The 24,526-nt window shown below is 45.9% G+C and overlaps 1 long non-coding RNA gene across 1 annotated transcript; it reads left to right on the forward strand.

The window, feature by feature from the left end:
• On the forward strand, nt 1-24,472 carry LOC122940494. Its single transcript, XR_006390318.1, has 3 exons — nt 1-124; nt 24,139-24,288; nt 24,418-24,472. It is a non-coding gene; the product is annotated as an uncharacterized LOC122940494 (long non-coding RNA).
• The last annotated feature ends 54 nt before the right edge of the window (nt 24,473-24,526 follow it).

The following is a 24,526-nucleotide window of genomic DNA, read 5'->3' on the forward strand; positions in this document are numbered from 1 at the left end:
GTCCGTTTCCTGTATGGAGTTTAGCTGCTACCCTGGTGCCTGACTCCTGCACATGGTGGTAGAAATAAAAACCTCCGATGCTCCTGGTGAAGGTTTGTCAGAGGAATCGGAGGACACGCCCTGGGTAGGTAAGAGGAGCACTCACCAGCTCCACACATGTAAGGTCTGTGTAAGGCTCCTTTCACACTAGCGGTTGTCCTGGATCCGGCAGGGTTCAGCAAAAACACTTCTGTTACTGCTAATAGAACCGTCTGCATCTGTTATGAACGGATCTGGTTGTATTATCTTTAACATAGCCAAGACGGATCCGTCATGAACTCCATTGAAAGTCAATGGGGGGCGGATCCGTTTTCTATTGTGTCAGAGAAAACGTCCCTATTAATTTGTATTTCTGTGTCATGACGGATCCGTCTTGCTCCGCATCCCACGACTGAAAGCAAACTGCAGCATGCTGCTCTCCGGTATGGGAACGCAACTACATGTAACAGAATACATTTTACAGCCCATTTTGACAGTGAATTGAGACCTTATGACGGAACTCAATACCGGAAAATATTAAGGCTTGTGAAAGTAGCCTTAGACCTGCATTAAAGAGATCCGGCAAGGAGCAGCCTTCAGGATTTTTAAGCATTCTGGTGGGATCCAGCAGTGGCCGGACAAATCCTATTGGGATCAGCGGTTTTCGTCCAGCCGCTACTCTGCATGTTTTCCGGGTTGTGTCCTGATCTCTGCCGCTCCCCATTATAGTGAATGGGGCTGGTGGGTGTCAGGCAGCTTCTGGCAGTGTCAGATCTGGACATCTCCAACAGGAGAACAGCCGGAGACAGGAAATGCTGCTGTGAAACTACAGTCAGGTCCATAAATATTGGGACAGACACAATTCTAACATTTCGGGCTCTATACCCCACCACAATGGATTTGAAATGAAACGAACAAGATGTGCTTTACCTGCAGACTGTCAGCTTTAATTTGAGGGTATTTACATCCAAATCAGGTGAACGGTGCAGGAATTACAACAGTTTGCATATGTGCCTCCAACTTGTTAAGGAACCAAAAGTAATGGGACAATTGGCTTCTCAGCTGTCCCATGGCCAGGTGTGTGTTATTCCCTCATTATCCCAATTACAATGAGCAGATAAAAGGTCCAGAGTTCATTTCCAGTCTGCTATTTGCATTTAGAATCTGTTGCTGTCAACTCTCAAGATGAGATCCAAAGAGCTGTCACCATCAGTGAAGCCATCATTAGGCTGAAAAAACACAACAAACCCATCAGAGAGATAGCAACAACATTAGACCTGGCCAAAACAACTGTTTGGAACATTCTTAAAAAGAAGGAATGCATCGATGAGCTCAGCAGCACCAAAAGACCCAGAAGACCATGGGAAACAACTGTGGTGGATGGCCGAAGAATTCTTTCCCTGGTGAAGAAAACAGCCTTCACAACAGTTGGCCAGATCAAGAACACTCTCCAGGAGGTAGGTGTATGTGTGTCAAAGTCAACAATCAAGAAAATACTTCACCAGAGTGAATACAGAGGGTTCACCACAAGATGTAAACCATTGGTGAGCCTCAAAAACAGGATGGCCAGATTAGAGTTTACCAAACAACATCCAAAAAAGCCTTCACAGTCTGGAACAACATCCTATGGACAGATGAGACCAAGATCAACTTGTACCAGAGTGATGGGAAGAGAAGAGTATAGAAAAGAAAAGGAACTGCTCATGATCCTAAGCATACCACCTCATCAGTGAAGCATGGTGGTGGTAGTGTCATGGCGTGGGCATGTATGGCTGCCAATGGAACTGGTTCTCTTGTATTTATTGATTATGTGACTGCTGACAAAAGCACCAGGATGAATTCTGAAGAGTTTCGGGCAATATTATCTGCTCATATTCAGACAAATGCTTCAGAACTCATTGGACGGCGCTTCACAGTGCAGATGGACAATGACCCAAAGCATACTGCAAAAGCAACCAAAGAGATTTTTTAATAGAAAGAAGTGGAATGTTATGCATTTCACTTGCTGAAGACTAAACTGAAGGGACAATGCCCCAAGAACAAGCAGGAACTGAAGACAGTGGCAGTAGAGGCCTGGCAGAGCATCACCAGGGATGAAACCCACGTCTGGTGATGTCTATGCATTCCAGACTTCAGGCCTTAATTGACTGCAAAGGATTTGCAGCCAAGTATTAAAAAGTGAAAGTTTGATTTATGATTATTATTCTGTCCCATTACTTTTGGTCCCTTCACAAGTGGGAGGCACATATGCAAACTGTTGTAATTCCTGCACCGTTCACCTGATTTGGATGTAAATACCCTCATAGTAAAGCTGACAGTCTGCAGTTAAAGCACATCTTGTTCGCTTCATTTCAAATCCATTGTGGTGATGTATAGAGCCAAAAATGTTAGAATTGTGTCGATGTCCCAATATTTATGGACCTGACTGTAGTCTCAGGCTCCACAGCCGGAAATATCTGCAGCTCCATGGCCGGAAAGATCAGGCAGCTCCACGGTCGTAAAGATCCGGCGGCTCCACAGCCGGAAATATCCACGGCTCCACAGCCGGAAAGATCCGCAGCTCCACAGCCGGAAAGATTCATGGCTCCACCTGACGGTAATCAACAGATTCCTGAGAACATGAACCAGGAAGGAAAGATGCAGGCTTCTGGGGTAGGACGTGACCTTAAAGATAATATAATTTGCAAGATGTTGCTTCTGATGTACAATGTGTTTTGAGGACGGGCCTTCCCCATCTTCAGGTACAGCAAAAGTTGTTATGGGGGCACCATAGATGTCCCTGTTGTGGGGGCGCCGCGGATGTCCCTGTTGTGGGGGCTGAGTCCTCGTCCTGAACCTCCAGAAGGCTTCTCCACCGATCAGCTGTGCAGACCCATCTCCACACCATGTAGGTATTTGTATCAAACCGCCATCTTTATTATGTGTAATGGTGAAATGACGGATAAACTGCAATCAAATTTCCCCGCATTAATATTCTACCTCTGTCTGCGGAGTCTTTTTTTATCGGGTGCGCAGTGCGGCGGAGGTACTACAGATTGCAGGGACAGGGAGGAGAAATCACTGTTAGAAATCGAGTCAGGAATTATTGCGGGTAAAACCTGTTTTTACTTTCACTTTCAGCTTCATTCACAGTATGCCGATTTCTATCAGTGATATCTCCCCCTGTATTGAACATATTACTGTCATTCTGGTATTGTCTAAAAGCTAGAAATGTCATCTTTCAAACAAGACCAGTTGCATTCAGGAGATAGCAACATCTAAAGCAGCCCTCTCTCCAGTTAGTTACTTTTCCCACTGCTGGAGCTGGACTGGGGCAAAACAGGGGGTTAAAAAGTGACTAGTGGGGCGTGGCCTGGCTATGGAGGAGTAGAGACGCACGTTACCTCGGCTCCTGCCCTTGGATCTATGGAGAGACCTAAATGCAGCTAAAGCATCGCTAATATTAGTGAAATGGGACCTAAACGAGCAAAGAAAAGTGTGTCTGCACCATCCAGCCAACCCGAGCACCTCACTCCGCAGGGGATCGAGAAGTTTCTAACCCCCGAACCACAGCGCGATTCACCGGCGCCATCTTCCTAGGATCCCCAACAGGACAGACAAACAGAGACTTTCAGAGCTTGGTCTCCGCTTGAAAAGTCGGCGGCCCGGAAGCCTGGTGAAGTGGAGACGTTGCCTCGAAACAGCATAGCAATGGCTACAGAGGTAACGGGAGGGAGCAAGACGCGGTGGTCACTCACCGCATTGCCCTGCCATCAGCCTCAGGAAGAGCGGAAAACCGCCATAGCGGCGGAGCTGTCTGATACATGGGGGGAGGGAGAGTGGGAAAATGTCTCAGGACAGGAAAACCTCACTTCTAACCCTCCATCCCCTAAGGCGCCTTCAGCCTCACCTATGTCTGGGGACTTTAATGTGTCACTTGCAGCTTCCCAACACGTCCAGGACTCACCCACCCTTGTTGAATTGAGAGACCTCCTCATTAGAGTTTCCTGCATCCCCACAAAAGATGACATGGAGACTTACATTTCTAGACTGGAAGCGAGATACAAGCACGAGGTCAATAACATCAAGAGCTAAATACTCGCCCTGGGGGAAAGAGTAACCTGCGTGGAACAAGACATGGCCGTTAGACAACTGCCACACATACCAACTGCAATACCTAGCAGACCTACTTGATGATATTGAAAATAGAGGGCGTCGCAATAACATAAGAGTGAGCGGACTACCTGAATCTGTGGCCTCTAAAAATGTAGACACTACCATGCGTCTCATTTTTATTGATATTTTACAAGCACCGCCTGATAATCCGCTGGAATTGGATAGGGCCCATAGAGCCCTAGGACCTAAACCAGATAGTACGGATAGGGCTAGAGACATTATATGCCGCATTCATCGATACCAACTGAAAGCAGCCATTATGAATAAAGCTAGACAGGCCGGGCAAGTGCTTTATAATGACACACCAATTCAAATACTGGCAGACCTGTCCAGGATTACTCTGCTGAAGAGGAAAGCCCTACGCCCTCTCTTGGCTGTGCTGCAGCAGCACAAGATTGCATACACATGGGGATTCCCTTTCTGCTTACAAGCCCGCCTGAATGGCAAAATGGTGACACTGCGTCACCCCAGAGATATACCATATTTTGTGGCATCCTTGGATATTACACCGGTGAGGGTACTTGACTGGCCATCTCTGCCAACTGGCCCCATGAGGGAAACAGCACCACGTCCTCAGAGAGCATCCAGATCTCCTCGCCAAAAGAAGCACCGCACACCCAGAAGCTTGGATGCGGATGTCGGATCCCCCGCAGAATAGAGCCATGCTTGATCTATCACCTAATTCAAGACCTACTGGACTTGCACAGCATGTCCCAAAACCCCTAACTTTGGGACACAAATCCTGCAGGCATAATACCTGAGAGCAGTAGCTTTTCTGTATATTCCAGGCTAACTGTAGTCAGCTTTATGATTTCTTAATGACCTTTTCTGGTAATGTGGACATATCCCACCTGAGGCCACATGTATGCTAAGAAACCGCCTATGGGACTGCATCGAATATGTAATGGGAAGTCCCACAGGATCGCGTAATCCTAAAGGGACACACAGGGGATTTGGCGGTTAGGTCACAGTCTCCTGTGATTATTCCGGCATACAGATATACAGTATGTCTGCCTTGTCTATGAAGGTCTATGTGTAACTTTTTGGTGCCTCAGCCAACTATATTCGATAGCATATGTACCCAATATATTAGCCGTAGATGTTAGACTATTGAAGAGGTAATCCATTTATACTGCCAGACGAATTGCATATATTAAATAGTTTAGATCAAGAGGCTAGCTCCATTCTATTATGTCGTGAGACATTAGAATCCCTGCCCAATGCACATCATTAGCTATGTAACTGGCCTGACTTTTCGCACGAGACCACCTTTCAGTGATGAGAATCTCCTCATGGGCACCAGGAGATGCCTGAACGGTGACATTGTGTGTTTATGTCATTATAAAATACGAGGGTTGTCATATTACGGCTGCTGATAACTGATGGTTGGTAGCACTCAATCTAATATCATAGACAAAAAGGCTGGAGTCCTGGTATATGTTTCTTGTGGCATAGGTTCACCATCTCTGGCCACCTCGCAGGGATCCGTTCCTTGGGGTCCCTTCGGCTTACCCTCTGGGAGGGGGGGACCATCTGGGCATGGTTTCCCGTGATCACGGTTAGAGGTGGAATGTTAGATGAAAGGGATTCCAGATATAACACACTCAAATGTGTATTCTCCTAGTTAGTATATCAGCTCCAGGCATGTAAAGCTGTATACGCTACTTCATATTGTGCCAAAGTAGGCCTATTTAGCTTAGGAACTCAAGAAACGTGGGTCTAGTTACTTATAAGTAAGTTTAACCTTTTTTCTGTCCTATTGTTAGAGCAGTACAGGTGTCACAACCAGACATCTGAGAAGCTCTGACAGATGCCTTTCAGAACCTCCTCCTTGAGCTTTCTTTGTTTTGGTTTTCAGTTCCTCATCTCGTTAGCCTCTCTCATCTGTCATGTAGTTGGACTGATTGCATCCCTTTAAATTCCTCCCCATAATGCATTAGTGTGCGGTTTATACAACTTCCTGGAGTGTGTGTGCATGCTGATCCTATTTCCCAGTCTTCTACAAGATAAGTGTTGTACATTCATTTGTGATTTTCTGTTTGCTGGATCCCAGGTGACCCTGACTCCCTCCGTGTCTAGTGTAGGGAGCTAGTGGTCGTGTCCCCTCACTATTGTAGGGTGTTCAGGTGTTATACAGTCGAGGTACGAGGATATGCGATCATCTACCATTGGGATGTTCGCATAGGCTGAGCAGTCAGGGAGAGTGCCAGGTCTTATGCAGGGGTCTCCCTTTTTGTTACTTAGTTTTGGATCCAGTGAGTCATTTATTCATTTTGTATTGTCTTGTTTCCTGTACACCTTCCGTGACAACAGGTCCGTTACACTTAATTATTACATCTCATGTGATGTTCTTGTTATTACCCATAATATGTTCAGAATATTTGTTCTTGGTCTCTCCATGATAATCAGAGGGGAGTAGCTACTCTGTTGAAAGTCCGTTCCCACCTAGGGATCACGTCTCATTGTAGCGGGGTCACACCTCTTTCTGTGTCTTCACTAGACGTGTTTAGTACCCTACCTTATCTTACTTTTACTGTTCTTTTTCTTTATTCCTTTTTCTCTATCTCTTCCTAACCTAATTCTATACCCCTACTTACTCCTCCCCCATCCCTTCCCCTCGCCCCCTCCCAGTACTGAAGAAAGATGGCTACCTTTAAAATTAGGGTCTTTAAATGTCCAGGGATTTAGCACTCCTCAGAAGCGGTCACAGATTCCTTATCACATGCACAAGCAGAAAGTACAGGTATTATTATTACAGGAAACACATTTTAAAAAGGGGGATATATAATCTATCCGAGATAGATATTATTCACAATGGTTTCACAGTCCGAGTTCGGACTCTAGGTCCAAAGGTGTTTCAATAGCACTGCACAAATCCGTGCAGGGGTCGGTGGAGGATGTTAAAATAGATGGAGAGGGGCGCTATATTTTCATCAAATTGAGGATACACTCTAGCCTATTCACTGTAGTCAATTGGTACTTGCCTAACCAAAAACAGCTTTCTATTTGTAGATCTTTTTTGGATCAGATGTCCGAGTTTGCGGAGGGACAGGTGTTGATCGGCAGAGATTTTAACTTCACGCTAGATCCAGCTATGGATTCAAGTGCGGGTCAGGGCTCCTCTCCCAGATGGCAGTTGAGATATTTACTTTCGCAGCTTCATTCTCTACAACTCGTGGATGTATGGAGATTCTATACCCACAAGGTAAAGATTACACATTTTACTCATCTCCTCATAAATCATACAGCCGCATTGACCTTTTCCTCGTCAGCCATCATACACTGGCATGGAAGCCTCAAGCATCCATTGGAGATATTCTCTTTTCAGACCATGCCCCCATTTATGTCTCTATGGAAGTACCTGACTCTGCCCATAAACCGTGGAACTGGAGACTGAATGATAATCTCTTTAAAGACATAGTTTGTGTTGCAGATATCCAAAAGACAGGAGATGACTTCTTTCAGGTACACTCCACAGATAACACTTCTTTACCGATACAGTGGGAGGCACTAAAATGTGTCCTGAGAGGAACGTTTATCAAACATGGTGCCAGATTAAAGAAAGAAAGAAAAGGCCCACAAATTAATCACATTACTAACACAGGCTCATGATCTAGAAATACAACATAAAAGAACCTTATCACCTACAACACACGTAGAACTACTAAAAGTCAGAGATTCCATTAAGTCTCTAATTGACCAAAAACATAAAAGATATACAGATAAAGGGAAAGGCTTCTTTTATGAATCCTCCAACAAATGCGGCAGACCGCTAGCGCGACTCATACACCCTAGGACAACTCAAACCTTTATCCCTTTCATAAAAAAAAACAATGGCCATAAAACCCATAATCCCACGGAAATACTGGAAGTGTTCCATTAATATTATTCCCAATTATATAACATAAAAGGAAAATTCTCAGATTTACCTTCTGCGGCTCTAAACACCCGTATAGATGAATACATAAAAGAAACAGCACTTCCTACAATACCAGAGCAGGATAAGGAGGGCATCGACTCAGGTTTTACAACCACAGAAGTCACAAATACAATTTCTGCATCACCCACAGGGAAAAGCCCCGGCCCCGATGGTTTCACACCTGCATTTTACAACCACTTTAGAGACCTCCTGTCTCCCTTTTTGACGAAGGTCTTTAATAGCATTGATACAAACTCTCCATTCGTCACTCAATCCTTAGAGGCTCACATTAGCATCTTACCTAAACCTGGTAAAGACCACTCCGTCCCCTCAAACTACAGACCCATATCTTTAATTAACATAGATATCAAAATATACTTCCATCAATAATACACTCGGATCAAGTAGTCTTTATAAGAGGCAGAGAAGCACGAGATAACACAATTAAGACTTTGCTACTAGCCAATGTGGCAAAATATGATTCCTCTCCTCTATGCCTACTGTCGATTGACGCCAAAAAGGCATTTGACCGTGTCCATTGGATTTTTATGGGCGCTTCCCTGAGACAAATAGGGCTAGGCTCTAAATTCATAAGTAGAATCTGTGCGTTATATTCTACTCCTACGGCAAGAGTAAAGGTAATTGGACTATTGTCACCTTCGATAAAGATACACAATGGCACTAGACAGGGGTGCCCATTATCCCCCCTCTTGTATGTTATTGTGATGGAACACTTGGCCAAAGCTGTCCGCATGAATCCCTCAATACATGGGACCACAATAAAAGGATCGCAATATAAGGCGGCCCTATATGCAAATGATCTAATGCTATATGAAATTATCTCCCACTATTAGATCGGACAATAAAAGAACTATCCAATTTTAATAAAAAAGGATTATCCTGGTTTGGAAGAATGAATGTCTTAAAAATGGACATCCTGCCAAAATTCCTATACATCTTCCAAACAGTCCCACTAACACCTCCTCCTTCATTTTTTCGCACCGTGCAGGCCACAATTACCAAATTTATATGGGGCTCTTCAAACCCTCGAATCGCACTCACCACATTGAACAGATCTAAACCCCCTGGGGGGGGGCGGGTTTACCAGATTTTAAGCTATATCACGCAGCTTCCTCTTTTCTCAGACTCCTTGACTGGCAACACCACAGTAGATCTAAACAGTGGGTCCAATTAGAGCAGTCCCTTTACTCTTTTCCCCTTAATCATGCTCCATGGATTGACATGGAGGTTCGTCCCCAGTTCAAAAACCATAGCAAAATGACACAACAAACCCTGAAATTATGGGACTCCTTCGTACGGAAAGGCATATGCTCCAGAAAATTTAGTCCCCTGAAACCACTTTTCCACAATCCAGCCTTCCCAGCCAGTATCAACAGAGATTATTTTCTGTGGTTACAGGCTTCTACAGATCCACGCTTTTATCACCTCTTATCAGGAGCTCCTTTGCTGCCTTTTCATGACTTGTCCACAAAAAATCCAAATATTTGTATATCCTGGTTGGAATATGAACAAGTGAAATCCTATATTTCCTCAAAGGGAGAGAAATGTTCCTTTGGGACATCCTTATCTGAAACTATAAAGTTATTTGTGATGTCATCTCCGCCGACCCACCTGATCTCTTCGCTATATAGGAATCTGATAGAGGACACGCACAAGGGCAAACCGAGTTTTATCTCGGGTTGGGAACAGGAATTAGGTACCTCTATAACAAAAGAGGACCAACAAAAAGTGTTTATATTTTCTCACAAATTATCGATGGCCTGTTCAGCGCAGGAAAAAAACTATAAGATTATGGCACAATGGTACAGGTACCCAGTTAGACTACATAGGATATTTCCTTCAGTCCCAGAATCCTGTTGGAGATGTGGTACGGAGAAAGGAACTATGCTACATATCTGGTGGGGATGTAGTAAGGTAAAACCTTTCTGGGACAAAGTCTTCGAAATATATAGAAAGATGACTGAGAAGTCAATAGAAAACACACCTCAAGTGGCGCTCCTCTCCATCTTACCAGGCTATATTGCATTTCAGAAACGTAATATATTGAGATTTTATATCTAGGTCTGTGATCCTTAGACATTGGTGCACCATGAATGTGCCTAACATTAGAGAATGGTATCAAGAAGTATTACATATAACTAGAATGGAGGAGATCTCTGCTGAGGCCTCTGGCCAATCAAGCAAATTTCATAAGGTGTGGTCGCAATGGATCGACTTTCAGGAATCCCCAGAACTCTTATCAATACTCACAACGTAAGTGACTGGCACTCTCGTCATATACTCCCCCTCGCTGTCTTCTCCCTTCCCCTCCTCCCTCTCTTTTGTCTCTATCTTCACATTTCCTTCCCTCTCTTGTTAGTTCTTTTTCTTATATGCTTAGTGTTTTCTTTTCAAAGAAAGAGCAGGGGTTAATCCCCCACGTCGTACAAACGTGTCATAGTACAGATATATTTTTGCTGACATGTATTCTTGTTGATATATACAGTATATGCAAACTATGTATACCATCAGATGAAATGTGGACATGTTACATGTATGAAAAATGGAAATGAAATGAATAAAAACAGTTTAAACATAAAAAGTGACTAGTGCACCGCCTTGTGTGGCGTATAGAAAGGGCAGGCGGAGGTGGAGGGCAGCCTTAAATAATCGTGGTGTAAATAGCAAATTTCTAGATCACTTCATTTATCCACCTGGAAAAGCTGTAACATCTCGCACACTGGGTTCTCACTTCCACATAAGTTGCCATCCGCTGCTTGTTGTCAGACAAGATCCGTCCCCAGTAACATAGACTCACAAGATGGCGAACAGGAAACAGGGGGGAAGGGGGGGGGGGTCAGAGCTAGCTGAGATCCTGGGCCGGAGAAGCTGCCTCTGAAGATTATAGGAGCCTCCTGCCCAGGGGCATTACCGGGTCGCAAAAGATTCGGGGCCCAAGTCCCAATGAATATGGCCCAAATATTTAAGTCGACTCTACCCCCGCACACTGTATTTTACTGTATTTGCTATATAGCAGCACATACTGCTCACATCCAGGGCCTCCCAGGTGACATCCCCTCTGATGAAGATCTTCTCATCATCTTCTCCATTGGGTCCGGACATCTTCTTTCAGCCGTGCCTCGGCTCTGCAGAGTGTGACAAACGGACATCTTAGCTTCATCACTTTTCTATCTACATCCCCCAACCTGGAGTCCCAAGAGTGTTATCCTGCTGCTCGCTGTGCCCCCCAATACCCCCAAATACTATCCTTAAGAAATATAAGTGCCCCCCCCATAGTTATAGTGCTTCTTCAAGTCCCACCAATAGTAATTCCCTCCTAGAATGCCCTCAGTAGTAATACTGCTTCCCAAGAGTGCCTCTATTAGTAGAATAGCCCTCCAGTATTAATAATGCCCTCACAGAGCCCCCAGTATATATACTGCCGCCTCCTGTTATAATGCTATCCCTGAAATGCCCCCAGTATTTATACTGCCCCCTACTGTTAAAAATGATATCCCTGCAGTGCCCCATTATTCATACTGACGCCTACTGTTATAATACCCCCTGCATTTCTCCCAGTAGTTATATTCCTCTGTTTAGTGTCCTCAGAAATTATAATTCCCCAGCTCCCTCAATATACAGTCCCATGTAAATAACATCACCCCCTCAACATTCAGTCCCATGTAAATAATATCACTCCCGCCCACAGAAGCCTTCAACATACAGTCCCATGTAAATAACATCACCCTGCTCCAGCCACCTCCAACATGCAGTCCCATGTAAATAACATCACCCCCTCAACATTTAGTCCCATGTAAATAGCATCACTCCACTCCTCTCCAACATACAGTCCCATGTAAATAACATCCCTGCCTTTAGCCCTAACAAACAGTCCCAGTTAAATAACCACAACCCCCAGCATTACCCTGGTTCTCACACTGATTGCTTCCCTTTACTTACCTCTCCTCAGGTAGCAGACCTCGCCACAACTTCTTCCCCAGGACTTCTCTTCACTGTAGAGTGCCATTCTCTCCTGCACTGGTCAAATGGTGATGACATCATTGCAGGTCCTCAAGTACTGCCTTCATCACTAATCACATGGACTGTGATGTCATCACAGGTCCTTTATATCTTCCAATGCATTAGATTCAATTGTATTGCTGTCCTGAGGATGGCAATACAATTGTATCTAACTGGCAGGCAGTACATTTGGGACCTGAGACAAAACATCTGGGGCCCAGGCTCCGAATGTTTTAACCTAGCAACTCCCCTGCCTTTCTGTAAGTGTGATTTACTCCTTATCTTTTCTGTGTGGTCCAGAGCTGAAAACAAACATAGTGTATAGTAAGAAAATGGACATCACAGCAATACAGTGGTTGCAGATTTCACAGAAGTAATATGTTCCCTGCTTCTGAGAGAAATGCATCTAGCTGTGCAGCTGAAACTGAATAATATGTCCAAAAAATACATTAGGGAAGCCCAAAAAAGAAGCAGAGCAATTATACAAACTTTATTTGAAACATTCTATACCTAGATCTGAATACTATCATATTAGCATGTAATTAAAATTTTGTGTATAAGCGTCACCTGCTGTTCAGGGGTGTTGGGATTTGGACCCTTATATTCATCTTTTATTGAAGACCTATTCTGAGTAAGGATGAGAGAACACCTGGAAATTTGGGCTCACTGGTTTCGGGCGAACTTAGACTCAAAGTTCGGGACCTGAACTTGAACCCGAACCCCATTAAAGTCAATGGGGACCCGAACTTTGGGGCACTAAAATGCCTGTAAAATAGTCTTAGTAAGGGCTAGGGGGTTCAACAGGAATAAAAATGTCAGTAAGAGCAGGACAATTTCCCTGCAAACAAATGTAGATAGGGAAATGACATAAAATAGCATACAATAGAAAAAAAACTAAAAGTAATAATCTTGAACTAGGAGGCGGAGGTCAAAATAAAGTAGGAAGCTGTGTTTCCTTTATTTTGATCTTTTTATAAATTTTGGAAGACCCCCTAAAACATTGGGAAATAGAAAAGAGAATGCAAAGAGAACGTGCGCTGGAGTATAACAATGGCTGGGTGCGGCCAGTATACATGTCTATTCAGCACAAGGTATTTTAATGAACGTGAGCTTGTCCACATTGGCAGTGGACAGGCAGCTGCGCTTGTCTGTGATAATGCCCCCTGTTGTGCTAAACACACGTTCAGATAATACACTGGCTGCAGGGCAGGCCAGCACCTCCAGGGCGCAAAAGGCAAGCTCAGGCCATGTGCCCAATTTGGTCTGCCCCATTCAAATTCTGGGTCTCCAATCAGTCAGTACGTGTAGGCGTGTGCACACATACTGCTCCACCATGTTGCTGAAATGCTGCCTTCTGCTAAGACGTTCCGTATTAGCTGGTGGTGCTGGTTGTTGTGGCGTGCTGACAAAGCTTTTCCACATTTCGCCCATGCTAACCCCCCTTCTAAGGTGCCGGCAGTGCCCCAGCTGCGTTGGCGACTTCTTCCTCTTCCTCTGCCTTTGCCTTGTGCTTCCACTGTGCCCCCGCTGTCAGGTGGGAATGCCACCAGCAGCGCGTCTACCAGCGTGTGCTTCTACTCGCACTTCTTCCAATCACGCTCCAGTGACGGAATTAAGGATGGCACATTATCCTTGTAGTGGGGATCCAGCAGGGTGGCCACCCAGTAATAGGCACTGGTTAGAATGTGGGCAACTCAGCAGTCATTGCGCAGGCACTGCAGCATATAGTCGCTCATGTGATCCAGGCTGCCCAGAGGCAACAACAAGCTGTCCTCTGTGGGAGGTGTTTCGTCTGTGTCCTCTGTATCCCCCCAGCCACACTCCAGTGATGCCCATGAGCTGCTTTGGGTGCCACCCTGCTGTGAACACGGTTCCTCTTCCTGCAGAACTGTGCTCTGGCTGGACAGTTGTGTACCTGGCTTCTGTTGGTGCAGGAACCCTCCCGCCGAGCCACTTGTGAATGACTGGCCTGATAACCATGGAAATGATCCCTCTTCCTCCTCTTCTTCCTCCTGTGCCACATCCTCTTCCATCATCGCCCAAAGTGTTTTTTCATGCAGACATAGAAGCGGGACAGTAACGCTTAGGACAGCAACGGCGGCACTTGTTGGTGGAGTACCTGAAACGGCGCAAAATGGCACACATGTCCCGCATGGAGGCCCACTCATTGGTAGGTGAAGTGGTGCTGTTCCGCAGAGCGACTCACCTGTGCGTGCTGCAGCTGAAACTCCACTATCACCTGCTGCTGCTCGCACAGTCTCTCCAGCATGTGCAAGGTGGTGTTCCACCTTGTGGGTACGTCTCATATGAGGCAATGAGCGGGAAGGCCGAAATTACGCTACAGCGCAGACAGGCGAGTAGCAGCGTGCGAGCGACAAAAGTGCGCACAGACGGCCCACACTTTCTGCAGCAGCTCTGACATATCATCAGGGTAATTTTTCAGGAACCTCTGCACCACCAAATTTAGCATGTGCGCCAGGAAAGGGATGTGCGTCAAACCGGCTAGGCCCAGAGCTGCTTAGAGATTTTGCCCGCTATCGCACACCACCAGGCTGGGCTTGAGGCTCAGGGGCACCAACCACTTGTCGGTCTGTTGTTCCATGCCCGTCCACAGCTCCTGCGCGGTGTGGGGGTTTTCCCCCAAACAGATGAGTTTCAAAACAGCCTGCTGTCGTTTCCCACTTGCTGTGCTGAAGTTGGTGGTAAAGGTGTTACGCTAACCAGGTGAGGAGGAAGTGGAGGACGAAGCAAAAAGAAACATCCTGCAATCCTCTGTGGCGGAAGGACATGCACCAAACAGCTATCTGCCTCAGGCCCAGCCGCCACTGCACTTACCCAGTGTGCAGTTAGGAAGATATAACGTCCCTGCCCATACTTACTGGTCCACGTATCTGTGGTTATTTGGACCTTGCCAACATGGCGTTGTGCAGCGCACACCTAATTTTGTCCGCCACTGGTTTGTGCAGGGCAGGGATGGCTCGCCTGGAAAAGTAGTGGCAGCTGGGAACCACGTACTATGGGACAGCCACCGCCATAAGGTTTTTAAAAGTCTTTGTCTCCACCAGATGGAATGACAGCATTTCAAAGGCCAGGAATTTTGAAATGCTGGCATTTAGGGCCAGGGATCGTGGGTGGGTAGGGGGTACTTCCCCTTTCTCTCCAGTGTCTGGGGGATGGACAGCTGAAAGCTTCCATGGGACAGTGTGGAGATGCTTGGTGATGGTGGCGGAGGTGGTGGTACTGTCACTCCGAGGGGGGGGGGGGGGGAGGCAGAGACAAGAGGGAGCAAGAGGAGCCTGAGATCTTTTGTGGTTTTTGAGGTGTGTACTCCACTGCAGCTCGTGGTTTGCATTTAGATGCCTAGTCATGCAAGTGGTGCTCAGGTTTAGAACATTTATGCCTCATTTCAGGCTCTGATGGCACAACGTGCATACCACTTGCGTCTTGTTGTCAGCACATTGTCTGAAGAACTGCCACTCCAGGCAACTCCTTGGAGCTTGCTCTGGTGTGCTCAGTCCCTGGGTGGGCAGTACTAGGCGTACTGGCTAAGGGACAGCCACTGTGGTTTTGCACCCTGCTCCCTCTTGTGCTGTGCAGCTGGTGCTGCGTGACCACCACCTCTTCATCCGAACTGCACACGTCACTCGCATGACCTTAATTCCATGTGGGGTCTAGGACCTCATTATGCTCCACATCATCTTCCACCCACTCTTTTTTTTGTAACACAATTTTTATTTTAAAATACATGTAACAGCAAGTACATGAATCGGTCAGGTTGTCTTAGCAGGCATAACCAAAAGAGGTAGAGATACATCACGTATAGTGTAGGGATCAGATCATGTACATTTACCAAAGGAAGGTGTTTCATTTGGGCGTGTAGCTGGCACAGATTGACCACATCCTCTCCCTGCAACAGGAGCTCCACCAACCCCAGCAGCACCACAACTAGGGCCACATTCCTTATTTCATGCTCTCCTCATTCTTTGAGGTCACCCACCGAACTAACAGACGTATTAAGTATATTATTTTCCCTGTTACGTGTGCAGTGCAAGTGTACCTCACACAAAAATTGGGAATATGTCACCAACCGAACTAACAGACAGATTAACGATTATATTTTTGTGTCAGGAGTACAAAGATGGTACATTGCACCCACAAAAAAATCGCTATAGGTCACCCACAGAATTAACAGCCAGATTTATTATATTTTTTTGTCAAGGGTGCAAAGCTGTTGTATAGCACCAACATAAAATTCACTATAGGTCACCAACAGAACAAATAGCCAGATGAGATTTCTAACACTGTCCCTCACTTCAGCTGCCTGCTCCCTGTCCCTGCACTACTCAGAGCTGATGGGCGGTTCTACACGTGATCCAGCTTTTATAGAGGCTGGGTCACATGATGCACTGGCCAATCACAGCAATGCCATTGCTAGGCATGGCTGTGATGGCTTCTAAGTGCCCACAGCTTAAAAGCTTGTTGATTGGCTGCCCTGCAGCCTTTCAACAAGCTTTATTAAATACCCAAACACCAAACTCGAACCCAACCTTTTCCAGCAAAGTTCGGGTCCTGGTAACCAAAATCTTAAGTTCAGTATGGAACTGAACTTTACAGTTCGGGTTCACTCAAAAGTCCAGCGAGAATGATATCGATATTGTAAAGCATAAGGGTAATCATAAATAAAACAGAACGTCCAGCAATAGACCCTATTAAAGGATATAATGACTAAATTTAATGAGAAAACTACAACTCTAACATAGTCAGATCGGGTGGGCCACAGATATGTAGGACAGGCTGGGTGAGTGGTGGGGAAGATATCCCTGCCACTGTTACCCTAATCTGGTCCTATGCCCAGGGACGTCTCCTGGTGGTGGGGACTCCCTGTCCTCGTGCCTAGCCTGAAACTCCTGTCTGACCCTGATAGGGTGACAATTGGAGGAATGCTAGTAACAAAAGTGGCCCTCCCCGACGGATGACTAGCACAAAAACACAAGGATTGAATCAAAGAGGTGTCCACAGTATTCAACCCTCGTGACAGGTTGCCAGGAGGTACCGGGTTCACCTAGTGATTAAAAATTACGTAGACAGAACGCACGCACAAAAAAACATAGATACGAAAATTAAATGATATACAAAGGGTGCAGAATTAACCCCGACGCGTTTCACCCACAAAGTGGGATCCTCAGGGGGTAATGCGAGGTAGATATACAAAATATAGGAGGCCCAACTAACAGATAAGGTGGGCCCCGTCTAATAATACGTAATTAATAATTGCGTTTGGAAAAGACACCAGACCCAACCAAATTGATAAATAAGGATCGATAGATCGGACCCAGAAAAGGAGTACATACAGTCACTGGGAAATGAAGTGAGCAGCAGGATAACATGCGTCCATGCGAGGTTGCATCTCTATAGGAAACATAATCGTAGATATAAGAAAGAGAACATGAAAAGTACACGTCCAAATCTGGATAAATACGTAAATGAGTGAATACCTGGAAACAGAGGGAGCAACCCTATCTCACAAAGATAATTATGCAGGTGCTCAAAGAGGGGCATCAAAAATGATGACCCCACATCGTGGTGGATGAAGCTGCCGTACACTCCCAGTGTGAGGATTACTCGCTGAAAATAGCTCCTATGGTGTAGAGCTATCCACCCAAGAGAACCTAGAGATACAATGAGGCTAATGTAATAAACCTAAAGCCGAACTGTCCAAAAACCGAGAGAACATTAAAGTAGGTACTCACATGTTGATGAAACTGATGGGAAGAGGGCCTGGAGCAAGAGGGATGAAAGCCAACCCCCCCTTTTTTATAAAATGACCGACCCGCCGCCTAAAGTAGGGACCTCCCCCAGATGAACAGTCTCGTCTACTGCCGCTTGTATGGTGCGTTCCACAGTGGGACGCACACCCAGGGCACGTAAACGAGCCGCTCCCGGGCAGATCGTGCGTTCCACAGTGGAACGCACGCCGAAGACACATGATCGGGACACTGCCGGGCGGATATCCGGTGTGTGAGCCGCACTTCCTGTGTGGCCGTCGTTATGCGTGCCAGCGTGGAACGCATGCCGAGAATACCACTTCCGGGTTAAAGCCGAACAGGGTGACAGGTACAGAGAACACACAGATGATGGTGCTCACTGCTCAGTAAGCCCTGTGAGATACCATGTCGGCCTAATTAAGTTACAGTCATACAGAAATGTTATTGATCATGATGAACTACAAAGATCAATAACATATATGGCGGAACGCCAATGATGGTCTACAGTGACGGAGGCAAATTGCTGGTTAAACTTTAGGGCAACAAGAATGGAGGCGCAGGCGGGGGGGGGGAGGGGGGGATTTGTGCAGAGAATAGAATGCATAGAGATATAGAAAAAATACTCAAAGTATACTGTAAAAAACTGGCTACCGCATTGATAACCGGGTGCCAGATACACGGTGTGCTTGGATATAAAGCCACACCTTCATAAATATTACGTTCGGGTACTTAGCGTGCCCAGGCTACGAAACAGGGAATAGTAAATAATTCTACGGATGGCCACATTGGCGAACGGGACCTAACAGGGAGAGTCACCGCACAGGGCCAAGGCTGCAGCAAAACAGAATAATTGCAGTGTGGCGGAAATATGAATTATAGAATATAAAAGGATCGAAGAATGAAGAAGTAAAACCTGAGAAGGATGTATTGCAGGCGAAATGTGGGAGAAAAAGAAGAGTATGGACCACAGAAGCAGGTAAAGCTCATAAAAAGCAAGGAAAAAGTTAGACGCTCATTGAGACCGCGAGGAGATTGTGAACGGAACCTATGTATCCATTCGCTCTCCTTTTGTAAGATTCGCCTATCCCAGGCACCTCCACGTGGAGAGGGGGGCACCAATTCAAGGACTGGTGAACCTAAGTACTGAGGAATCCCCCCCATGACAGTCATTGACGTGGGTGGCCAAGGGTGTTGGCTCCTTCTTGGCTACATCGTTAATGTGTTCAAGGATCCTTCTCCTGAACTCGCGTATGGTCTTGCCCACGTAGTCCATAGGACAAGGGCACTGGCAGAGATACACCAAACCCTTAGACACGCAGTTGATAAAATCGCGAATCTGATAGGACTGACCCGTGACCGAGCAAGTAATGGTCCTTGCAGTCGAGATGTATTTGCAGGCCTTACATCTCCCGCACTTAAAGACGCCGATAGGTTTTCGATCCAGCCAGCAGCCACCTCTCGTTGGTGGTGAGAAGTGGCTGCGGACAAGGCGATCCTTCAGGCTCCTACCTCGTCTATAGGAAACCGAGGGGTATTTGCTCACAATGTCCGACAGGTCGGAGTCCATCTGTAATATAGGCCAATATTTAGTGAGGACTGCTCTAATTTCACGATTGGCCGTGTCGAAGTTTGCAATGATCCGTGCTGGTTGGGGACCGTCAGTAGTTCTGCATCTCGGAACCAGAAGTTCAGTTCGAGGTTTAGCTGCTGCACATTGAAAAGCCTCCCGAAGTACTCCTCTGGGATACCCCCTTGCCAGGCAGTCTCTGCTGCAGGTTCCCAGCCTCATTGAAAAAGGAAGTATTGTTGGAGCAGTTCCTCCTTACCCTGAGGTATTGACCTCTGGGTATGCCCCGTTTAAGAGCAATAGGATGGTAGCTGCTCCAATGGAGCAGGGAGTTTGTGGCAATATTCTTACGATGAATATTGGTGGATAGAGAGTCCCCTACCTTGGCAACCCTCACATCGAGGAAGGCTATGGACACAGGGTCCATCTCATATGTGAACCTTGAGGCCCACCTGGTTCTGATTGAGGTCCAAAACAAACTGTTTAAAACTATGAGGGTCACCCTTCCAGACAACAAACACGTCGTCTATGTAGCGTGTCCAAAATTGGATGTTGTCTGCCTTATCAATTTGGTTGGGTCTGGTGTCTTTTCCAAACGCAATTATTAATTATGTATTATTATTAGACGGGGCCCACTGCATCTGTTAGTTGGGCCTCCTATATTTTGTATATCTACCTCGCATTACCCCCTGAGGATCCCACTTTGTGGGTGAAACAGCGTCGGGGTTAATTCTGCATCCTTTGTATATCATTTAATTTTCGTATCTATGTTTCTTTGTGCGTGCGTTCTGTCTACGTAATTTTTAATCACTAGGTGAACCCGGTACCTCCTGGCAACCTGTCACGAGGGTTGAATACTGTGGACACCTCTTTGATTCTATCCTTGTGTTTTTGTGCTAGTCATCCGTCGGGGAGGGCCACTTTTGTTACTAGCATTCCTCCAATTGTCACCTTATCAGGGTCAGACAGGAGTTTCAGGCTAGGCACGAGGACAGGGAGTCCCCACCACCAGGAGACGTCCCTGGGCATAGGACCAGATTAGGGTAACAGTGGCAGGGATATCTTCCCCACCACTCACCCAGCCTGTTCTACTTATCTGTGGCCCACCCGATCTGACTATGTTAGAGTTGTAGTTTTCTCATTAAATTTAGTCATTATATCCTTTAATAGGGTCTATTGCTGGACGTTCGGGTTCACTCAACACTAATCCTGAGTACATGCCGGAGAAACACTTTAATGACCGCTGTATTTCGTCATGCCGCTTGTTAAAAATAAATCTACAAACTTTTAACATCTGAGTAGTCGTGAGATCCAAATCTGCCAACCCAATGTCCATCTAGATAGTAATAATAATAATCTTTATTTATGTATCGCCAACATATTCCACAGCGTTTTACAATTACCCGGATAACATAGGACCTGTAGAATCCTCCACTGCTCCGGCACTGAGGCTCCTGTGGTCTCCTTCAGTTTGTTTACATTACTGCAGCAACAATATTAGTCGGAGCTCCGATAGCGGTATGTATATCACCTGGCCATTGAGGCCTATGGTGGTCACGTGCTGTTCATACTGGCATAACTGATGATGTCTTCTATTGACTGTAGGGTCATGTGAAGCTGTGACATACCATGAAACTGCCTTGACCTCACACATGTTTTGATCACTATAAAAATAGAGAACACCAGATCCTACTATCACACATTGTACAACCTAGATGACTCTCATCAATCCGTTGGCCCTGAATCCATGCCCTCAATGAGGACTTATCTTGAATCTGCGGGCTTACCGTCTCTCCCCCGAGAAGCGGTTTCTGCATTTGAGTCACCCATATCATTATCTGAGTTACAGGCAGCTATTAAAGACTCCCAAACAGGGAAGGCTCCTGGTCCGGATGGGCTCACGCTTCCCTACTATAAACAATTTGGGGACATCTTGTCTACTCATTTTCTAGCTGCCTTTAACTCATTGGATATGGCCCGTACTCTCCCAAATGATACTCTAAGAGCCCATATCACTGTAGTCCCCAAGGAAGGGAAAGACCTTTCGCAATGCCAAAGCTACCGTCCCATTTCCCTGATTAACGTGGACCTAAAATTATTCTCTAAAATACTCGCCACTCGCTTCCTTCCACATCTCCAAAAACTAATCCACTTAGACCAAACAGTTTTTTTACCCTTAAGAGAAGCCGTGATAACACTACAAGAGCAATTAACATGGTCTACCAGGCCGTCACATCTAAGACCCCAACGTTATTCCTATCTTCTGACGCCGAAAAGGCATTCGATAGGGTCAATTGGAAATTTATGTTCGAAACCCTACGATGCGTGGGACTGGGGGAAAAGATGATGGCTTGGATTACTAATCTTTACTCCAACCCCACGGCAGTGGTTAAAGTGAATGGCCAGTTTTCCATGCCCCTGTCCATCCGCAATGGAACGAGACAGGGCTGTCCCCTATCCCCTCTAATATTTGTGATCTGTCTGGAACCGCTTCTGTGTCATATAAGGGGGAACCCCGATATTTCAGGGCTACGGATTCATGAGACCTCACACAAGGTTGCAGCCTACACTGATGATCTTCTGTTCTTCCTCACCAACCCCAGGGTTACCCCCCCAAACCTCCTTCGGGAACTAAAAGTGTATGCTCATCTCTCGAACTTTAAGATTAATTATCAGAAATCTGAAGCATTAAACATAACTCTTTCACCTGCCACAGTCCAGTCTATATCAGAGAACTTTCCATTTAAATGGGCACGTTCGTCTTTAAAATACCTTGGGATATTACTGACCCCTACACTCTCGGACCTTTACCAGGTCAATTACCCGCCTCTTCTCCAAACCATAAAATCAGACTTAGACAGGTGGCATAAAGGTACGTTCTCATGGTTTGGTAGGATATCTATTTTTAAAATGAACGTATTGCCCAAAATTCACTTTTTCTTTCAGGCCCTGCCGGTCCATATCCCCAGACTCTTTTTTCACACTCTATTGAAAATGTTGACCCATTTCCTTTGGGCTGGCAAACCGTCCAGGATAGCCAGGTCAATACTTTTCTGCCCCAAACTGGAAGGAGGCCTAGGGCTGCCAGACTTCCTTTCATATCATAGAGCATCACATCTCCTTAGGGTTGTAGATTGGTGTCGTCACAAGGCCTATAAACAGTGGATCTCAATTGAGCAGTCCTTTCTGGTTACTCCATTGTCGGCTACTCCTTGGTTGTCCACCCATATCCCATTGGAGGCGCGTCTACACCCGACCATAGGCCCCTGCCTGAAAGTCTTTTCCAGCACTTAAAATCGCCCTGGTATCTCCCCGTTCCCCTCTCCTATGTTCCCTATCCTGGGTAATCCCCAGTTTCCCCCTGGATTAGAGCACGGACCCTTTCGGGAGTTGATAAACTGCTACAAATTCAGGGCTCATCATCTGATCGCCTCGAATTTGTGGCTCACTCCTCAACAGATCTCAGAGATGGCTGAAACTCCTCCTATCAACCCATGGCAGTCTCGACAACTTACACATTTCATGTCCACACTTCCTCCGGCGACTACATATATCCGAGACAAGACGGAATTTGAGTCCCTTTGTGACCAGTCTGGTATGACTAGACGTACCCTCTCCCGAACATACAGCCTGCTACTCTCTCCTCCTGACCAGCCTCCCCCCAACTTTGTCTCCCAATGGGAAACTGACTTAGATATCACACTTTCCCCGGACCAACGGTTGAGACTATATACATGCATTCACAAAACATCTATTGCCAGCAACGTTCAAGAAGCTGGATTCAAGCTTAAGTCCCGCTGGTATAGGGTCCCTACTAGACTTAACTCCATTTTCCCATCAACCTCGCCTTTATGCTGGCGATGCGGTCCTGAGAGGGGCACTATATTACACATATTCTGGTCCTGCCCTCAGCTTTCAGGTTTTTGGGACTCTGTGTGGGAAATTACATCTAAGTTCACTTCTTATACCCTCCCTAAGACGCCTGCTTTTTTCCTGCTCCATCAGTGTGAGATTCCTCTGTCTTCCTACAACAAGTTAGTGATAAGGCACCTGGTAAACGCGGCAAGAGCTTGCGTCCCGTGCTTATGGAGGCAACCATCTGCTCCCTCTGTAACAATGTGGATCAATAAAGTCCAGGAGATTATGACAATGGAAGATCTTACCTCTTCACTGAGACACACTGAAAAGGGGTTCACCAAAACCTGGAGTCATTGGTTGACCTTCCATGACTCTGCAGAATGTAAGGCGCTCTTAACACCTGAGTGAGAGTGAGGTTTTGTGCTTTCTGTCCCTTATCCTCCTTCCCCTTCCCCCCACTTCCTCTTTCCTCCCCCCTTTCCTTGCTTGCCTTTCTTTAAGACATTGATATCGGTTTCAATTTGATTAATATTGCTCCACATATTATTGTGGTTTGCCCTCTTAGGGCTCTATACGTATATGCCTTGCCGATTGTCACTTATTGTATTTTTGCTCTATTAATGAGCTATATTCAACACTTGTCTCTTTACTCGACATGCTTTGGATTATTGAAAAATTAAAAAATCCTAAATAAAGAATTTACTAAAATAAATAAAAATAGAGAACACATCATCTACACTTTATTATCTCCTCCGATGTCTCCTTTTATCTCCAGTAATTGTATTTTACATGGGATTTTGAAGGATTTTACATCGTCTCATCTTATTTCCATTCAGGTTCCTACAATATAGGATCCGCTCAGTGGATATCTTCTATTTAAGATCCTTCTCCTCATTAACCCGTCAAGGATGGATAGGGAGAGGGACAAGATGGCGGAGAGTATAATAAATCTCACCCTAGAGATCCTCTTCCGGCTTACTGGAGAGGTGAGAGATTCTGATGCTGTCACATTACATCATCTTATCTATGTTAATAACAGATAGACATGACTGGAGAGGTGAGGGACTCTGGAGAAGTATGGAGTGATATTTATTACTGTGTCTCTCCATAACCAGGACTACACAGTAGTGAAGAAGACCTCTAGTAAGGGCTGTCAGGCCCCTGTGTCTGAAGGATGGGGAGGAACCCTGAGCCCAATCACGGGGCCTCTACCTCACCCCCTGA

This window comes from Bufo gargarizans, chromosome 6, assembly GCF_014858855.1.
Source record: "Bufo gargarizans isolate SCDJY-AF-19 chromosome 6, ASM1485885v1, whole genome shotgun sequence".
NCBI lineage: Eukaryota > Metazoa > Chordata > Amphibia > Anura > Bufonidae > Bufo > Bufo gargarizans.